The sequence below is a fragment of the Lacerta agilis genome, chromosome 2 (genome assembly GCF_009819535.1).
Source record: "Lacerta agilis isolate rLacAgi1 chromosome 2, rLacAgi1.pri, whole genome shotgun sequence".
NCBI lineage: Eukaryota > Metazoa > Chordata > Lepidosauria > Squamata > Lacertidae > Lacerta > Lacerta agilis.
In genome coordinates this window covers 23362781-23383627 of record NC_046313.1, presented here as the reverse complement: position 1 = coordinate 23383627, position 20847 = coordinate 23362781, and positions in this window count along the sequence as shown.

Here is a 20847-nt window from a genome sequence, read left to right as displayed (position 1 = left end):
AACATCAAGTCTTCTGGGTGCAATGTTCTGGGAAGCCAGGTCTGCATGCTCAACCCACATCAGACATTGCCAGTGGCTGAAGGCTTCGTTTTATTGCAGCTAATGTATTATGGTTGTAAAAGTGTAAGATGAAACTTGAAAGATGGAAAAATTTAAGGCTGAAGCCAACAGCAAAAGGGTCAGCAGCACCAATTATTTATTTTTAGTTATGGTGCACTCTGAGTCTCAAGGTAGATAAAAAACATCTCCCTAAATTATACAGCTGTGTAATCACTTAGTATTATTAGTATTATTCCCATTTCTCAGGTAGGGAACTAAGGTTGAAGGAGGGAGATTTTACCCATTACAACTATGAAATCTATGTTTTATTTAACTGAGCTATCTATCTATCTATCTATCTATCTATCTATCTATCATCTATATCTATCTAATTCCAACATGGGGCTCAAGTTCAACCATATCTACAAGCCCTCCCAGATGGGACACAGGTGGTGCTGTGGTCTAAATCACTGAGCCTTTTGGGGTTGCCGATCGTAAGGTCAGCAGTACGATTCTGCACGGTGGGGTGAGCTCCTGTTGTTTTGTTCCAGCTCCTGCCAACCTAGCAGTCTGAAAGCATACCAATGTGAGTAGATAAATAGGTACTGCTGAGGCAGGAAGGTAAATGGTGTTTCTGTGCGCTCTGGCTTTCGTCACGGTGTCCCGTTGCGCCAGAAGCAGTTTAGTCAAGCTGGCCACATGACCCGGAAAGCTGTCTGCAGACAAACACCGGCTCCCTTGGCCTGAAAGTGGAGATAAGTGCTGCACCCCATAGTCGATTTTGACTGGACTTAACTGGACTTTATCTTACTAGCCCTCCCTGCTAGTCCCTTCTCTTCATAAGCAAAACAAAAACCCTTACCTTTGCAAACAACCTTTGCAAACAATGGGTTGGGGAATAACCAGTAGCTGAAGAGAACATGGCTTACTACAGTGGAGGGGAATATCCAGCTTTAGGTCCAATCAGGTCCTGTGAGGCCATTTCAGCCAAGACACATCAGGTGCGGGGCAGGTTAAGATGGAGCTTCCTGCTGAAAGTGGGGCTGTCAGTCATGCTGACCACCCCAGGCTTACTAAAACACGAGCAAGCAGGCTGGTGATGTAACCAACGGCCTGTCTACCCAGCTGACCCCCCAAAACTTGTTGAAATGATGTTTCTGATCATAGCCAGAACACTGGATTATCAATGGTCAGATCACGATTCCTGCAAGAAATTAAACTGGTAAGTCAGCTATCATCATTTGTGGACCAAGGTAGCTTGACTATTGTCATCGATGCACAGGTAATCTCCAGGTTGGATTACTGCAGTACACCCTATGTGGACCTGCCCTTGAGGGTGGACTGGAAACTGTGAAAACCTGGAAAAACCTAAAGATGTTGTTTCAGCAAAACTTATTTACTTGGTTGCCCAGTTGCTTATTTTATCTGAAGACTGATGAGAACTCCATCTAGGAAACTGATGGAATTGGAGGGCACTTTCCTAACAGCATTTGGGGAAGTTGAACTATCCATATGCAAAGGATAGCAGTGCCACTACTTATTTTTTCTAATTTTTTTTTTAGCTCAGCTCTATTCTATTTCAATGGAATAGCTCATGTCTGTAAACTGAAGCACATTCATAATGTTTACCTGACCAGGGACTTTATTTGGTTACAGTACAATAGGCCATCAGAGAGATTCCTTAGGAAGGGGAAAGCAGAAATAGATCCTTTCAACACTTTAATCCATCACTTCCAGAGAGCTACTACACACCTCTTGATCTTGGCAAGGAATTATTCCTGAAAGAGTAATAACAATTGCCCTGGTGAAATCAGAGTTCTTAACTGAAAGGTGCTAATTTCCCTTAATCTAGTTTAACCTATGTTGGAAAGTAACAAAATAGTAATAGTATTTCTACAAATGAAAAGATTGGCAGCTCAGCAGCTAGCTAAATGTCCCTGCAGGCTCCATTACGAAGACGGAAAATGCTTGGAGATCAGATAAGAGTATTAATCCAATTTGGAATTCTCCTGGGAAGTTGAGGAAGTGGCCAGACTTTTTGTTTTTTGTTTTGTTTTGTTTTTTGTTTTCACCTTAAACCATCATACAGCATGGCAGAAAAATATTTGAGCGGAAAGTGATCTTCAGGTCTGAACTATATTCAGCATGGTGGCTGGTCAAAGAACATGCAGAAAACCAACAAATGTTTGAGATCAAAGACCATCAGTTACATCCGAACCATCAGGTGGGATTTTCAAAGGAACCCGATCAATTTACTAACATTTACTATTATTTGTGTATATTTGTTGTGCTGATTTACTACTTATTCCCTGTCTTTCGATTTGTGAATCTACAAGCTGAGTGCCAAACAATTTAAAATTACAGTACACAATAAAACCAACAGACACAGCAAGTGGGGATGGAGGTGGTGGCAGACACCCATTACACAACAAATTTAAAACACCAGAATCAATTATCATTCAGGAATACAGAAGCTCAATAAGCATCAAAAGGTCTCTGGAAGAAAAGATCCTTTATCTGGTAAAGCAAGATGAATCTTCCTAGGGAAGGAGTACAATAATTTGGATGCCACAGTTGAGAATACCCTACCAATGCTAGGCACCGGTTGTACATCAGATGGTGGAGACACATGGCAAAGGCTCCTAAGGAAGATCTTAATGTGTTGGTGCGGTTCATATAGCAGAGATGTATCTGTTGTGTATTGATTCAAGGGTTATCATATCTGATTACTATTGTCTGTATTCACATTAGGGGAAAGTAACTGCCTTCCTGTTCCAGAAGGAACAGTTACTATTGGTTCATTCAAGGTGCTGCATTTGGATCCTCAGTCTTATTGGTTCCCACCAAAAAGCAGCTTTGTGATTGCTTGAGATTGTTCCCTCCGAAATGTATCCTCTACTGTCCCTATAAATGTATCTTCTTCTCCTCAGTTCCCCAGTCTTGTTTGTCTGAATAAAGAGTGTTACATGAAGAAGCTGTCTCCTGCCGGCTCTGTCAGAGCTGAAATCACTTGCTGAATCACAATACCCACGTTACAACAGTATCCTCCATGTATTCTGGACCCAGAGCCTGTATATGACTTGGAAGGCTAAAACCAGCACTGTCTTGGACCTACAAACTGCCTGGTAGCCAGAGAAGATGCTTTGAAACTGGTAGTATGGTTTACCCTGGCCAGCACCCTGGCAATTTCCATCTGAACCCATCTCACCTTCTGTGCATTCTTCAAAAGTAGTCCCATGTAGGGTATGTTGCAGCAGCTGGTATATGTTACAGCAGCTGGGGGTATTTTTTTTATTTAAAAAAAAAAACACTCTTAACTAGCCCTGCCACATCCAGAGGAATGCACCAAGCTGTATATTTGGATCTTAAGGGGGAGTGTAATTCTATGCAGCACAGATCATCATAACCATCTACTCCACTAACCATTCTCAGATATACTTTTAGCCAGAGGAACTTCCACCATGTCTGGATTAATGTCCAGTATGTTATAATCCAACCCGTCACTGACCTCTGGCACCAGATCAGAAGACCCACTGCCTCCCCTATTAAAAATTCAAGTTTTAAAATCTTAATTTTAATATTTATTTCCAGTAGTAGTCCAACTTCTGAGGTCTGTTTAACAACAGGGCAAAAGAAATGAATGTGTATACCTGTCAGGGGCTGGGGAGAGGAGGAGGAGTGGTGGTGACCACCTCCCCATTCTGACCCTTCCAGGGAGGAGGAAGAGGGATGTGAGGGATTTGAGGGAGGTCACAGCTCAGAGGCAGATGAAAGGGAAAGTTGTGAAATCATGGGAGACCCAGAGCAACTGGCTGACACATTGTCATTAGAAAGCATTCCAGACCCTCCATGTCCCAGAACCTGGTGAACCTTAAAAGTAGGAGAGCAAAGAGCTTGAAGACCGAGGGCACTTAGTGGCACCCGTAGAGGAGGGGATGATAATGATGACGAACGAGGAAGTAGGAGAGACAGGGGGTGGAGATTCACTTGGGACAACGCCATTATCCAAGTGGCTGGGTTCTATAGCCTCTCTCTTTGAAGTTTGAAATAAAAAAAGACTGTAAGAAACTTTCCCTTGTCTTTGTACTTTCCTGGGCAACCAGCCAGGAGCAGCTGACAGCATCCTGACAATACCACATACAATCATTGCTCTGTCATGAATACTGGTTATCGACCGTAATAAAGAGATTGATTGGCTCTGTTGTCCTACTTTGAATTGTCTTTGATAGAGTGTGATCCAGACAAAGTAAGGTATATTCATCCCACTTAAATTAAGTTGTAGATACGCTTTTTAAATTCCCAACGATAGTAGAAAAATCTTTGCCTTAGCAGTGGTAGAGGGCCCTGAGTATGGAAACAACCTAACACAAGCAAATCCTTTATTCTTTGGAAGAACGCATTGTAAATCCACAGACTGAATCAACAGATTCATCCCAAAAGAATCTAATCGAAAGCTCTGAAAAAGCTCTGATATGTATCTTGAGCTGATGTGTGAGAAAGGATTCCCCATTTACTTCAGCACTGGAAGCTGCCTCAGTGCACTCTGGAATATATTGAAGCATGATGTGCACAAAAAGCCACTGGTGTAGAGCTAGCTGAAAACAGTATCAGCATCTATTATGGGCTAGTTCAGTAAATGACTTGAGGACCACTTCCTCTTCAGTGGATTTTCTGTCTTGCTGTGTGGCCTAAGACGGGGTTGGGGAACCTGTGATCCAGCAACGGTTGTTGGGACTCCAACACCCATCAGCCCCAGACAGCATAGCCAACAGTCCAGGATTGCTGGGGGGTTGTAATGTAACAACAGGTTTCGCAACCCTGGCTTAAGCAAAACAATGGAAAAGGGTATGAGCATTGATGCTGTGAACATCACTGTGTCATAAGTTTTAGAGCACTGACTAAAGACCAGGATATGCATGCTGTTGATTGCATGTGAACAACTGATGTGCATATATATCACATCAGTTGTTCACATCCCATATATATATATGGGACCCAGGTGGTGCTGTGGGTTAAACCACAGAGCCTAGGGCTTGCTGATGAGAAGGTCGGCGGTTCCAATCCCCGTGGCGGGGTGAGCTCCCATTGCTCGGTCCCAGCTCCTGCCCACCTAGCAGTTCGGAAGCACGTCAAAGTGCAAGTAGATAAATAGGGACCGCTTCAGTGGGAAGGTAAACGGTGTTTCCGTGCACTGCTCTGGCTCGCCAGAAGCGGCTTTGTCATGCTGGCCACACGACCCGGAAGCTGTCTGTGGACAAACACCGGCTCCCTCGGCCTATAGAGCAAGATGAGCGCCGCAACCCCAGAGTCGGGCACGACTGGACCTGATGGTCAGGGGTCCCTTTACCTATATATATATATGTGTGTGTGTGTGTGTGTGGAGAGAGAGAGAGAGAGAGAGAGAGAGAGAGAGAGAGAGAGAGAGAGAGAGAGAGAGAGATTAAGTAGTTACCACGGAGGAGGGATTGGGATCAGAACCATTACATATTGTGGGTGGGATTAGCCCTTTCCCTCCAATGAAAATCACCCCCCCATCTGCCGTTTGCCTTCAGAGGGATGTTCCCTTTAACACCAGAAGGACTGCAGCATGCCTGAAATTCACCTCACGTATAATTTGGCCTTGCAATATTTAAAGCCAAGCTGAGTGAAAACCTGCTCTTTACCCACATTTCTGATCTGTTTGAGTTGCAATGAGTTGGAAAGAGCCCAAGGGGAAATGACTCCTGTTTGCTATTGAATTGTCCTTTTCTTTCGCTACTAGCCGTTGTATCTGATGTTGAAACGCCATACAAATAACATGCATTCTGTCTCTTCCAGCAGGAGAAACTCAATACTGCTGCTTTATTGTGCTGTTTAATTTATTTCAAGGGTGCATAATGTATTCGCTTGCCTCTATTCGACCATTGCAGGATGTTGCAGTTGCCTTTACTATCGCTTGTAGCTGTGGTAACAGTAATAATAAGTGTGTGTGATGTTTTGTTAGCCCCCTGTTAAGATGAATGTCTAGCATATGTGGAAGTTGGCAGAGCTCAAACACGAAACTGTAAATAATAATAATAATTATAATTTAGTACAGGGTAGAGGTTAGTCTTAACTGAATAGGGTCATCAGTAGGTGGTGTTGAATGTTAGTAAAACAAGGCTATTTCCTGTTCCATTTTTCACACTAAACCTGAGGTTGCCACTGGCAGCCCACAGTTGGGGGCCTCCAATGAAAGCTGCAAGCCACGTATTCATTTTCATGCTACTCAGCCAGTTCTGTGCCAGAAAGGAAACAGGCTTTCCAATTGTATTTCTGTCCATCATTCAGTTGCCAAAGGGGTTCCTATGACTTTTATCAGTTTATCAGTCTCTAGTTTGTTTGTTGGTCAGATCTGGCTGAAGAGAGGCTCATTAACAGAGAGGGGGGTGGGAATGGCTCCTCTTGATCCCTTCTTGAAATGAAAGTACACTAGTGAAAGTGGTCTTAGAATAGACTTGCATATGTAAGAAGCAGTGGGCAACTTGACTGGGCTCCCTCCGGATAATAGTAATAATAATAATAATGAGGAGGAGGAGGAGGAGGAGGAGGGGGAGGAGGAGGAGGAGGAGGAGGAGGAGGTTGGGAAACCCAGCCAGATGGGTGGGGTAGTAGTAGTAGTAGTAATAATAATAATAATAATAATAATAATAATATGTTCCAGCCCATCTGACTGGGTTGCCCCAGCCACTCTGGGCAGCTACCAACATATGAAAACATAATAAAACATTAAACATTAAAAACGTCCATATACAGGGCTGCCTTCAAGTGTCTTCTAAAAGTTGTGTAGTTCTTTATCTCCTTGACATCTGAAGGGAGGGCGTTTTACAGGGCGGGCGCCACTACTGAGAAGGCCCTCTGCCTGGTTCCCTGTAACTTCACTTCTCTCAGTGAGGGAACTGCCAGAAGGCCCTCAGAGCCGGAACTCAGTAGATGAAGGCACTACGGGCATGGGTACGAATTTGTAGCAAGAGGGCAGAAATACTGCACAGCTTTGAAAGGACAGAAAACATTCAAGCAGGGGATGGGTGAATTTTTCAGATTTTGGTTTCTCTCACTTTTCTTTTCTTTTTTTCAAATTTTATTTTGAGTTCCCTACCTTTCAGCATCAGTTCCTTCAGCATTTTAGTGAGAATATGCACAGGTCTGGGTGCAATTTTGCCTACAATACACATTTTTATGAAGTCATGTCCCATAATATAAAGCATTTTCACATGTCATGATTTGGCTGGAGAATTGCAGTGTAAAATTCAGAGATATGCAAATTTTGAACGATGGCTGTGTTTTGGTTTGTGTATTGTTTTGGAAAGCGTGAAATAGGTAGATCCACTTCTAGATATGAACCAAGTTGAATTTGTTTCCCCTTCCCTATGCCCAACCTTTCACTGCCAACTTCAAATGACACTTCCATAAGGGACAATGTACAACTTTTGCACAATGTGCAGCAGCTGAGGGCTGTCAAAAACTGTATCAAGGGCCGCATGCAGCCTTCGGGCTATGTGTTGGACCACCCTGCTCTAACCACTACACCACACTGGCTTTCCTTTAAAAGAACTGTAAATGGTACCCTGTGTGCAGATGCATACAATAATTGGTTACAACGCATCCAAAGGAAATGGAGACATTGTCCAAAGAGCGTTCCCAGATGCAAACGGAATAGTTGGTTAATACTGTAAAATGCATGGTTTGTGACAATACCTAGAATTACCTACAGGATTTTTAAAATGCTCATTCTCACTTGAATGATAATAATAAGGTTTTCTAATTAAAAAACAAACAAAAACAACCCCAAAACAGTAGCATCCATCAAAAGAAACATTACCAAGGAAATCCCACCCCACCCCTTTTAAAATGAGATGATCTCCGGTGTGAGCTTTCAAATATAAGTTGTGGGTCCAGGCATCGTGCCCCCCCCTCCTCAATCCGCAGACCACATAGACTGCTTTGGATCAAAAGAGGCCACAACTTTATTGAATACAGATGAAAGAGGTTTGCCTTGGGCAGGGGGCAATCAAAATACTTCCGGCCCGCCCACCAGAAGTGACACATAGGTCAATCCAGGCAGGGGGCTCCTAAGACTTACATCAAATAGGGTGACCCCGGTGGAGACCACCATTTGGAGGAGTGCCCTCGGCCCTGGCCCCGCCTGGGCATGCGGACGTGACCACTCCCCCCAGATCCCTTTAACAGGATACCCAACCCCGACGAGGGAAAAGCAGGTAGGGCCCCAAGTGAGGGCTGCTTAAATGACCATGGGGGCGGACCCAAGGGAGGCCTTTGCCCTCCATTGGCTCTGCCCCATGGCCCAGCCCATGGCCCAGCCTGCACCCCCCTTTGCCAATCTGGGATGCAGGCTAGGATCCAGCCTCTGATAGGTGGTGCAGGCATATGCCCATGTCCCCTATCTAGACGGGGCTCTGAGGATGCTTGAATAAGTTCTTTGGAACTCTGTAAGAATTACCTGTGCTATGTTTTCAATGGCACAAGAAGGTACACATCTACTCACTGCATCTGTGCTGATGCATACAATGCCTCCACAGAGACATGCTTGTGCTTTCGGACATGCCTGAGCCATGCTTGGGTCCTCTGGTGATCCTTCTGATTCATAGCACTCCATGAAAATGACCCATGGGCTCTTCCAGCGATCCATGTGGTATTCCTTTTGCTTGTATTGGCTGGTCTGAGCAAACCACAGTTAACTGCCTTCCCCAACCCACACGCTCAGAAGAGAGACGAAAGGAGCAAGGGAGAAGAAAACCTAATTCCCTATGGAGCTGAGCTCTCATTAGAAGTCTCTCTGTCCAGGCTGCCTCTAATAGCAGGGCAATGTGTCTTGGCTGGAAAATTTATTAACCCCTATTAAAGAGAGAGAGAGAGAGAGGGAGAGTTGGGTGGGATCAGTCAAGCAAAGGGGGTATTGTGGGGAGAGATGGACTCCGTTTGACGTAGGCAACAGAACTGAAGCATTCTCCTTGACACTGTGGGTGGTATGTTTGCTGACCACCAGTAGCTAACCAGATTGTGGCCAGCATTTTGGTGCATTTCCAAAATATCAAACTAGGGTGGAGGGGTAGGGAAAGTATTATCGTTGATTCGTGGGTGGGTGGGGGAGTCCACTAGAGTCACTTTTAAAAAATCAGTTAACATCACTGGTCATTGAGTTGTTTCCTTGAACTTGCACAATTATATATCAGAGCAAATTTTGAACTTGATTAGTTCAAAGACTGTAACTATACAATCTAGAAAAACATCAGTTTAGAGTAGTAATGCATACCCTCCAACCATTCTCCAATGAAAATAGGGACGTCCTATTCCATACCCTAAAACATTTATCCAATGCAAATAGGGAGGTCTGAGGAAAAGCGGAACGTTCTGGGATCAAATCAGAAACCGGGATGGCTTCTGTAAATCTTTGACTGGCCCTGGAAAATCGGGACACCTGGAAGTTCTGGATTAAATTCCTCCAACCTGAGTCTGTTAACATCCTCACCTTCTCTTCTTCCTGAATGGACTACACTTCCTGTACTCATGAAGTGGTTTTTAGAGAAGTGGACAGGCTTTTTGCTTGTTCCCTTGCAGGTTCCTGGAAGACTCTTATAGAAGATAATAGGACTGTCCCTGGAAAACAGGGGAAATTGGAGCTTCTGGGTTAGCTAGTGTGGAGTGATAACTTACAAGGTGCTCCTCTTGGTTCTGGTGGTGGAGCAGTTGCAGGTGACAAGAAGCAACAGAGAAGATTGTTATCTAAAGGAAGGAAGATGGTCCAGCTGGTTTCAGAATGCCTTGCATCCTGCTTCACGGATGTCAACAATGCAAGAGAACCTTACATTTTGGCACTTCCCACACATTTATGTTTCTGATGCTGTTTGGTTTATTTGGCCTCCTCGTTTGTTTGCTTTTGTCCTGGGGATGAAGAGCCCAGCAAGACTGTTCTTCCACATGTGAGATCAACTGTGTGTGGTATGAGTTCAGCCATGGTGACTCTGGACATCCCTGAAATCAAAGGATGGAGACCACATGCAGCCCAAGTGTTGCAAGCCTCGCTCTGCAGCACTGCAGAGTTTTTGTTGCTTTAAAGCATCTCTGGGAAGTTATTTTTTTTAAGGATTTAAAACTATTGGAAATCACCCTCGACCCCTTGTAAAAGAAGAATGTTGTGGTAATGTTTGCTATGGGAAGAAATTTTGTGGCTAGAAAGGAAGTGAGGGGACTAAAATGACATGATACACAGTCTAAGTTCAGCAAAGGATTCCAATTTGCTCAGATGCTCATTAAGCTCCTACAAATGTCTTTTTTTTTTTTTTTTTTTGCTTCCCTTTGAGATATTCCTGCTTTGAGAACAAGATGAAAGCCCAGCCAACTTAAGAATTGTGTTGTATTTCCTGTGCCCATGGAATCACCCCAACTTGCTTTCTGGGCCTTTGCATCTCCATCCGTTGTCAGACACTGTAGGCTAATCCACCAAGACATTTTCCCCAAATATCCAGGCCAGAAACTCACTTAAAATAAAGATTAAGAAAAAAACCCAAGCTGAGATGTACACTAACCAGTAAGTGATCTGGAATTGCAGCTGTTTACCCTATTGCTACGTCACAACTACTGGTACTTGGAGTTTTGTAGCTCTTTCCTGATTGGGCAGTTCTAGCTTGTACTCAGCCACCTGAGCCCTAATTTTCCAACTCTCCCAATATGTACAGTCAACATCTTGTGAACCACCATCCAGAAAGCTTTCTAAGGTGTTTATTTAGCATCTTTGTAACTTTATGTAAGGAAGTAGGTACATTATGTAGTCAATATTTTACAAAGTTAAAGACTCAGTCTCCTTGTCTTCAACAAGAAAGTTACCGGTACGTGTATTATTCTCAGCACCACTCTCCCTATGTGCTTTGCTAGGGTTGCATTGCAATGTATTATTCCTTTTCTTCTAAACCTTTTTCTTTTTTGTATTTGTGTTATGATTCAAGATTACAACTGATTTTTTTTTTTTGAGAAAACAAGCTCCACATTACTTTTAGTTATAGCACAAACTATGTTGCCTGTTTTACACTGTTTGGTTGCCACTGAACCCAATCCGGATTACTGCTGAGGGCCCTTGTTCACTGCATCCTCAACTTCATTTGTTTATTATGCAACAAAAAAATATTCATGTTATTTAAATCCCGGCGCTCATACAAAAGTTTCTGTGAACTTTGCCTTTGCATAGTCCATTATGCAGGGTAACAGAGTCTCGGTTTGGAGGAGGAGTGAGAGGAAAGGCCTTTCCTTTCCCCTGACCCTCACATCCTCCCCACCAGTGAGCAAGCAGAGGAGGGTCACTGGCTGCCACTATGTGCCTGTCCCCCCAAATGCCCCACCTATCAAGGTAGGCTGGCTACAGGACTGAACCAGATAGAAGGTTCCCCACTGCTGTTGATCAACTGTTAAATTTATGAATTAACAGGTTTCCAAGCTGCTTTTCAAGGTGCAGTACCTTCAGAAAAAGGTAAAGGTAAAGGACCCCTGACAGTTAAGTCCAGTCACAAACAACTCTGGGCTTGCAGCAATCATCTCGCTTTACTGGCCGAGGGAGCCAGTTTTTCTGGGTCATGTAGCCAGCATGACTTAGCCGCTTCTGGCGAAACCAGAGCAGTGCACGGAAACGCCGTTTGCCTTCTTGCCAGAGTGGTACCTATTTATCTACTTGCCCTTTGACATGCTTTCAAACTTCTAGGTTGGCAGGAGCTGGGACAGAGCAACGGGAGCTCACCCTGTCGTGGGGATTCGAACTGCTGAACAGCAAGCCCTAGGCTCAGTGGTTTAGACCACAGCGCCACCCGCGTCCCCTTCAGAAGGTAGTGTACAAAACAAAGGGGGTGTACAGAACAAAAACATAATAGTACATAAAATTGTTTTTAACAGGTTTTTTATGGGAACCATTCAGAAACTTTATTACAATAAAATGGTATATAATTTTTGTTAATCTGACTGCATAATTTGGAAAGTAGCTTGCTTGTTTGTTCTCCGCAGGTTCGGCTGCTCTCAACATATCATCATCAACCTTGGGACGAGGGTTTCTGAGGTGGGGGAAAGTGGTTTTTGTTAAAGTTTAGGTGCCAGCAGCCGTTTTGAATGCAGATGGTGAACTATAACATGACTTTGGCTGGAGGGATGAATGTGGTGCCAGAAGGGAGAAATGGGTGGTGAGTAGAGCTGCTTGGGTGCAGAAAGAGAAGGTGAGATTATGGGGAAATGCCATGTAGAAAGGCGGCATAGCCAGGATTTATGTCTGGGGGCGCGCGGCAGAACTCCGCTATCAGCAACGTGATTGGTCAGTTAAGTATTTTTTATTAATTTACTTGAAAGCCCCCTCCTGGCTATGTCCATGCATGTAGAGGGTCATTTATTGGTTAAATCTTTTGTTTATTTACAAATGATAAGAGAGAGATAGGAAAGACTTGCCCTGAAAGGAGACAATGGATTTACTAGATGCTCTTTCAAATCAGCTTCCTATGAAGGAACATGCATCTATAAGATCCCCATGTTATGCACCCTGTACAAATTTGTCTCTATGGAACTTAAATCAGCTATGGGGAAAGTGGCTGCATAGGCAAACCCTGAGAGCACTTGACTGCCTCTGCCTGTATAACACTTAAAAGAGGCCGGAGAAGAATCGCTAACTGGAGGGAGAGCCCTCCACCTGAGACATCTAAGCTGAGCACATGATTGCCACCCAGATCATGTGCAGAGAGGGAGCTGGACAGCAGGCTGAGGCGGAAGATGTTGTTTGTTTGTTTTACATCTCCCTCCTGTACAAGAAAATGTAAATTTGGTTTATATGAGTTGCAGGTTAAGCTAAACATTTTAACTTGTCAATCAGGCCCATGTTTGTTGACCTAAGATTGGCAGATAGAGAGAGACAGTTTTTCGGGAGAAATAATGGAAAAATCATTTCCCCGGCTTTGTCTCTAATACTTCTTTGGCATCAATAGGGAGTAATTTTCCCCCCTCTGACCCAGCTAAGAAACACTGTGAAAATAAACCCACTCAATCAAACGCCAGCTTCTTAAAGAGACATGTGTGTGTTTAAAAATGTTTCACTTGTTTACACTAGGGAACTCGCAGCTCTTCATTTGGGTTCTCTTACTGTAGCATACCTGAGGTTTTAAGGAGATTTACCATTTAGCATTTACTTCCTCTTTAATGTACAAGAGTATGTCCACACAGACATACACGCATGCATACATATACCCTGGACAGAGCATCGGAACATGAGCTTTAGTATGAGGAGCATGAGGAGAATTTAGCCACAGCAGAGACCCTATTTCAAGTCTGCTTTCCAGCGATGTGAGGAGGTAGCCATTTGACGTTCCACGCTTTGAAATGTTTACCGCATATGCCTGCAGATAAATATGATATAGAAAGTTACTACTCATCTGTGTATTTGATGTGTAGCTTTGATCCGTTGTGAGGTCTTTTTAGACCTGGGGTTCTAATCCTGACCTTGGCCAGTTGCTGTCTCAACCTCACGGGTATTGTTGTGAGGCTTAAATAGGGCAGGAAAGATGCATGTATACCAATGTGATATCATTGGAGGAAAGGCGGAAAGCCTTCACCCCTGGCATCTCCTGATAGGGCTGTGAAAGGATCCTGTCTGAAGCCCTGAATGGCTGTTGCCAGACAGTATAGACCACGTATTGTCAGTCTTTTTAAACCAGAACCCACTTTTTAACCAAAACATGCATTTGGGGACCCTTAAAAAATCAAGCAAACATATATTTGCATGGTGGTATTGTTCCTGTTGTAATTCACCCATTAGTGGGTTCCAAGCCCCCAGTTGAAGGCCAGTGGTATAGATAATAGTGACTGAGATACACCAATGGTCTGACTCAGTATAATCCAGCATCTTTTATTTCTAATTTGTGACTCTACTGTACTTTCTGTAGTGACCAAGTGGACAATGTCATTATCTAGTTTAATCACTAGGTGGCACTGGATTTAGTTGTACGCAGGTAGAGTTGGGAGTTTCCTATGTCAACGGTTAAGTGCCAGTGTGGTGTAGTGGTTAAGAGCGGTAGACTTGTTATCTGGGGAACCGGGTTCGCATCTCCACTCCTCCACATGCAGCTGCTGGGTGACCTTGGGCTAGTCACACTTCTCTGAAGTCTCTCAGCCCCACTCACCTCACAGAGTGTTTGTTGTGGGGGAGGAAGGGAAATGAGAATGTTAGCCGCTTTGAGACTCCTTCGGGTAGTGTAAAGCGGGATATCAAATCCAAACTCCTCTTCTTCTTAAAAAAATATGCGTGTGTGTTTTACCCTTCAAGGGCAGTGGCACTTTCTATTTATTGTTAAAACATTATCTTTGCAGTGTCCTTGTCTCCGGTGGGGATTATTTCCAGGAAAATGTTAATAGGATCACAGGCTTTGTACCCTCTCCATAGGATCCTCTCCATTGCTAATAATTCTCACAGTCTGGAACAGAATCTCTATGTGTTCCTGTTTTCATGCACAGTCCCAGATTTACAGAAGCCGTCCCAGTTTCTGATTTTATCCTGTAATGCCCCGCTTTTCCTTAGGATGTCCCCTTTTTTCATCAGAGAAATGTTGGGAGGTATGGCCCCTGAGTCATGGAGATAAGTAACTATACTACCTTTAGAAGACATTTGAAGGAAGCCCTGTATAGGGAAGTTTTTCTATGTTTAATGTTTTATTATGTTTCTAAATATGTTGGAAGCTGCCTGGAGTGGCTGGGGCAACCCAGTAAGATGGTAGAGGTATAAATAATAAAATGATGATGAGGATGGAATAAAAGGTAAAGGTACCCCTGACCGTTAGGTCCAGTCGCGGACGACTCTGGGGTTGGGTGCTCATCTAGCTCTATAGGCCGAGGGAGCTGCCGTTTGTCCATGGACAGCTTCCAAGTCATGTGGCCAGCATGACTAAGCCGATTCTGGCGAACCAGAGCAGCTCACGGAAAGCCCATTTACCTTCCCGTCGGATTGGTACCTATTTATCTACTTGCACTTGACGTGCTTTTGAACTGCTAGGTGGGCAGGAGCTGGGACCGAACAACGGGAGCTCACTCCGTCGTGGGGATTCAAACTGCCTACCTTCTGATCGGCAAGCCCTAGGCACTGTGGTTTAGACAGCAGCGCTACCCGCGTCCCTTGAGGATGGAATAGGACTTCCCAAATGTTGGAGGGTATGCCGTTAGAAGAAGAGTTTGGATTTGATATCCCGCTTTTCACTACCCGAAGGAGTCTCAAAGCAGCTAACTTCTCCTTTCCCTTCCTCCCCCACAACAAACACTCTGTGAGGTGAGTGGGGCTGAGAGACTTCAGAGAAGTGTGACTAGCCCAAGGTCACCCAGCAGCTGCATGTGGAGGAGTGGAGACGCGAACCCGGTTCCCCAGATAACGAGTCTACCGCTCTTAACCACTACACCACACTGGCTAGGGTGATAGTCCTCACTTTAAAAGTGGAGAAGGGATCTTTGGTTTTGCATAACCTCCTTCTGTGCACCTTAAGAGAGGAAATGTGTGTTCCTCCACTCCTTCGAAGGGAGAAAAACTGGATGGAGAGACCTTAAACCCTATCCAACTTCAGAAGCTTCCTGCCCACCCCTTCTCCATTCCCATACGCAGAGGACTCGCGGTGCTTTAATTACTCTGCAGCCCTCGACGTCATTTGCTGGACCACAGTATTTTTACTTGCTCACTGTGCCTTCTTTCTTGAAGACAGATTTGTTCTGTTGATGAAGACATGAGTTATCCAAGTAGAGACTTTTCCAAAAAAACCATTTCAGATTTTTAAAAGGCCTGAGGAAAAACCTCTGAGACGCCAATAGGGTGTTATTTATTTTGTTTTTAGAAATGGTGGCATTCCCTCCTCGTTCTGCTGGTGACATTTAACTCTGCAAGTGGAAAAGGGAGCCGGGAGCCAGATGAAAACCTCAATGTATTGACAGGAAGGTCACCAGGGAGAGGAGCTTGTAGCCCTCAGGCCAGGCCGCAAATCCAAATGCGGCTTCAGAGGTTAATGCCCACCTTGTTATGTTTGCAGGCCAGGGACATCTCCTACAAAAAGGCCCACTGGAATCAATGGGAAGTTGGGCAAGAACTACATGGTGACCCACCCAATAGGTTGCTCTGTTTAATTGAATAGAAGGGGCATGTCCAAATTCAAAAATAAAAATAAATATGCTATGTGTACAGAGTTGTCCTCTTTATGGAAATTAATTTGCTTATATTATTGAAAACCGTCAACATCATACCAAAATGCTTCATATTAAGAAAATTATATATATTCGGGGAAAATTCAGTAAAATGGTGATGAATTTTCCTAAGCGCTTAAAAAAAAAGTATTTGCAATCTGACATGGCAGTGGAGATTGAAAAATAAGAAATTGAGGGCAACCAAAATTTGTCCACCCTGAAACGGTACATGATTGATTAATAACAAGGATGCTGGAAAAGTTTCTTCCTCTCTTCACCAGAAGAACCCACAGAGCTCTGATATATTTTAGGAGCTCAAACACCAGCATTGGAAAGGAAGGAAGGAAGGAAGGAAGGAAGGAAGGAAGGAAGGAAGGAAGGAACCTCAAATTTCTCAAATTACAGGCATTGATTTGTGGAGTTTTGAAATTTTGCAACCCTGAACCACTGCTTAAGCAGCAACACCTACTGAAGTGGTTAACAAGTTGTTTGCTGGAGAGATCTGGCAAGGACATTCTGACTTTCTTGAGCAGAGGACATCCGTTGCAGCCAGTTTCATAAAAATGAGCTCACCCCCATTTGAGCCCCTCTTTTTTGCCAGTGTTCCAGAGGTTTTGTGAGTGACAACCAAACTGAATCATCCACTATGCCTACCATCCACATGTGGGGACTATGCCAACGTCCTTGCTACTAAACCATGTGATGTTTCAGGATCAGCATAGGAGGAAGAGCAATTGCAACAGGAAAACAGCAGTGGTAGTGTAAAAAAACCCTCAATTGGTTGGAACCTCCTTTTTATGTCTGTTGCTAAGGAGAAAATTGTTTTGGGATAGGGACATTTGAATTTCCAAGTGGCCAATGGTCATGCTAGAAACCACAGCTCACAAGTGACAATACAATTACATGCATATGGAACCATGAGCATGCGTGTAGCAGCAGTTCAAGCCAGGAAAATATTGTCAAAAAAACCCAGAAATATCCTCTCACCTGGGAGTCTTGGTGGTGGGTGTCTGTTGCATGGCGGCGGTGGGTCTAGGGAGGCCGCCATCTTCCAGTGTGGCTTGGGAAGGGAATGGACACTGTCCACTTCCAGCCATGTCCGGCTCCCAGGTAAGGGTGGGCAGTGCTCGCTCGGCTAATCAAAGGCAGGGGCTCGGAGGCTGTTACCAGCCCGCCCATTCAAGAGGGTGGCCAAGTGAAGGCTGGACTCTTGGCAGACGTGCCAAGAAATCTTGCAGATACCAGGCCAACTCCAAATGGAGCTGAAGGGAGATTACCTTTCTCTAAGTATTTGGTTGTGTTTTTTTTTTTTAATAAAGTAATAATAAAAATAAATGGGGGTGAGTTATTGTTAAGACAGAGCCATAGCTATAGGAGGGCTAGTCGGGATTTTTTTGCCCTGGGTGAAGCCTCCAGAGGTGTGCTATTGAGGCTCCCAGCCTGTGTGTCTGTGTGTACACGAATGCGTGTATGGGGTGGTGCAGGGCCGGATTTAGGTTTGATAAGGCCCTAAGCTACTGAAGGTACAGTGGTGCCCCGCTAGACGAATGCCTCGCTAGACGAAAAACTCGCTAGACGAAAGGCATTCGCTAGCGGAAGGCTGCCCCGCAAGATGAAAAAGTCAATGGGGCTGCCTCGCAAGACGAAAAAAAATTTTTTTTTCGTCGCAAGAACCGCTATTCTGCCTTGGTGCTTCGCTAGACGAAAAATTTGCTATACGAAGACACTCGCAGAATGAATTATTTTCGTCTAGCGAGGCACCACTGTAATGGGGCCCTTTATATGTCCAGCTGTCCTTTGTCAACAACAAATTGTCGCTGTTTTTTTATGTTGAATATATGCTATATGTTAATTTATGCACCCAATTACATCATCGGAGCCTACACAACACAAAACACTGTTGATGTGTGTAGGTTTTATTTTATTTGTTTTTTTATCTTATATTTTGGAAATGTACATCCAGGGTTTTTTTCCCCTTTAAATTTTTTTGGGCCCCCCAAGAGAATGGGGTCCTAAGCTATAGCTTGTTTAGTTTATACGTAAATCCGGCACTGGGTGTGTATGCCAAATTGGGTCTTTGACCCGGGTGAAATAAAGCCTAGTTTTGCGCCTGGTTAAAGCATCTTGCAAGCCAAAACTCATGGCTGTTGGGTTGCGTAACTTGCACTGGACTTGGTGTCTCACTCATTGTGGCAGGCCTGATTCACAACATTTTGCAGAGTACATTCCCAAAGGAAAATAACCTTTGAAAAACAAACACTGATCACCTTGTAAGCCAAGATTATTTAATAAGCTGCAAGAAACGGTCTTTCTTTCTTTCTTTCTTTCTTTCTTTCAGACATGCCTTTGGGATGTATTTAGAGAAAGCAAAGGTGAAGGGAGGTCAAGAGTGAGGATATCAACTCAAAGGAGGACACCTTCTGAAACTGATAGCAATAAACGAGAAGCCAGGAAAAAGCAGTGGCCCAAAAGAGATTTGGCTTTGAAGCCTTGAAAAGGGAGATAATTGCAAGTTTCAACACAGGCTGGTGCTAAGGTTTTGTGTTTCCTTCCCTTCTGTAGTTTCATTGAAAATGAAGTGACAAAGAGGAACAGGGTGAAAAGAGGTGAATGAAAGCTAGAAGACCTCCTGAGAATGTGGGACCCAACTTTATGCTTTTGTGTCAAAATGTGTGTGTGTGTGTGTGTGTGTGTGTGTGTGTGTTTTAATTAGGCCACTATAGCAATGCCCCCAAATTCCAAATTCTGACTAGATAATTCCAACTGCAGGGCCATAGATGTGTTCTAACGTGGCCTCACCGATACTGAACACAGGAATTTGGATTTTTTAAATGTATATATTCCAACTTATTTTACTATGTAGTATGCAGATGCCACACATTTTTCACATTTTAAAAGGCATTCGGAAGGGATTGTTAGGTAAAAGGAGAAAAGAAAGAAAGAAATAGAGGCTCTATTTCTTCATATCCTGATCTGCAAAAAGTCTGGTTCGAGAATGCTTCTGCCCCCACAGATACCACCAAAACCCACATGCGGTTGGTAACATAGCTTCTATTTCCTTTGGAATTTGTTGAACACGAATGTTTGTAATATCCTTTGTGCCTCTCCTCCTAATTGGAAACATTTTGTATTAAATCTAATGGGCTAAAAGCAAAGAATTTGGAATGCAACATATCTGGTTCTCAACCTGAAGTTGATTTTCTGTGACCTTGGTCATGTCACTTTACGCTCTGATACTGACCTCTCAGCTTTCCTTAATTAATGCTTCAACCCTCTTCTTTTTGAGAAGCGGTCTGAAACATCATTTGCTTTATTACCCAAGATCATTCAGCTGCTCTGGGACAAAACAAGGCATTTCCTTAAAATGAATATTAACATTCCAGGTTTAAAATCTCAGGCACGTGATAATGTAAGATTGTAAATCCGTGATATTAGGAAAGTAAAATAAACATCTTCATTCAACAACCAGAGTCCCAGTTTATGCTCTGATCTCTAAGAGTCTTGGGCCTTAGAATTTGACAGGAACCTACAAACTATAAATGCACACGTTTCTGCAATATACTGTGTTGCCTACTGCTGTCACAGTTACCCTTAGTTATAGTGCAGTGGTGGCCAAACTCAGCCCTCCAGATGTTTTGAGACTACAAGTCCCATCATCCCTAGCTAACAGAACCAGTGGTCAGGGATGATGGGAATTGTAGTCCCAAAACATCTGGAGGCCAAGTTTGGCCACCACTGTTATAGTCAGTAGGTTTCTGCTCCCCATGGTTTTCATTGAGTTGAGTATTTGTGGGAACGCAGGGGTGCCAACTTGTATAAAATATTAGTAAGCCCCGCCCTGCATAATCGGTCACAAAACATGGTGCACACACACCATTTGAAAGGCAACGTCCATCAACATGGGGGGGGGGAGTTCCCTCAAATATTTTATTGGGGGTGTGTTCTGAAAGAACTTAAGCCCCTAGGAGTTGGCTTCTATGTGGGAGCGGGTCTCATTCCCCAGGTTAGTTTCCTCCAACCTGAGTTGATTTCCTCAAACCTGAGTAATAATAATGCAGTGGTACCTCTGGTTGCGAACGGGATCTGTTCTGGAGGTCCAGCCACATCACGAGGAATTCGCAACCGGAGGACGGCTTCTGCACATTCGTGTGGCGCGATTTAGTGATTCTGTGCATGCGCGCGTGGCGAAACCCAGAGAAATACTTCCGGGTTTGCCGCGTTCGCATCCCGAAGTTTATGTATCCAGAGACGACTGTAATCACAAATGGATGTGGAAATCATTCAGAATTTCATATCTGGATCTGGCTAATTCAGATCAGTGAAAATTGGAGAGAGGTGAATTTCTGCTGCATACCTTTCACCCACTATTTAAAGCTTTTGTTTTTTTAAAGAAAAAAAAACTGCACAGAAATTCTTACAATGCTAGGCTGAAGAACCTTACAAACTTCAACAAACTAAAGCTTACGCAAGTATGAAAAGGTGGGGACAGCCCCAAAGTTCATTTTGGCTTTCTTTCTCTGTAGGGACCAGGGAAACTGTTTTGTACAGCCATTGTTTCTGACAGTTCATTTCTTCAAATTAAAGAATCCATTCATCATT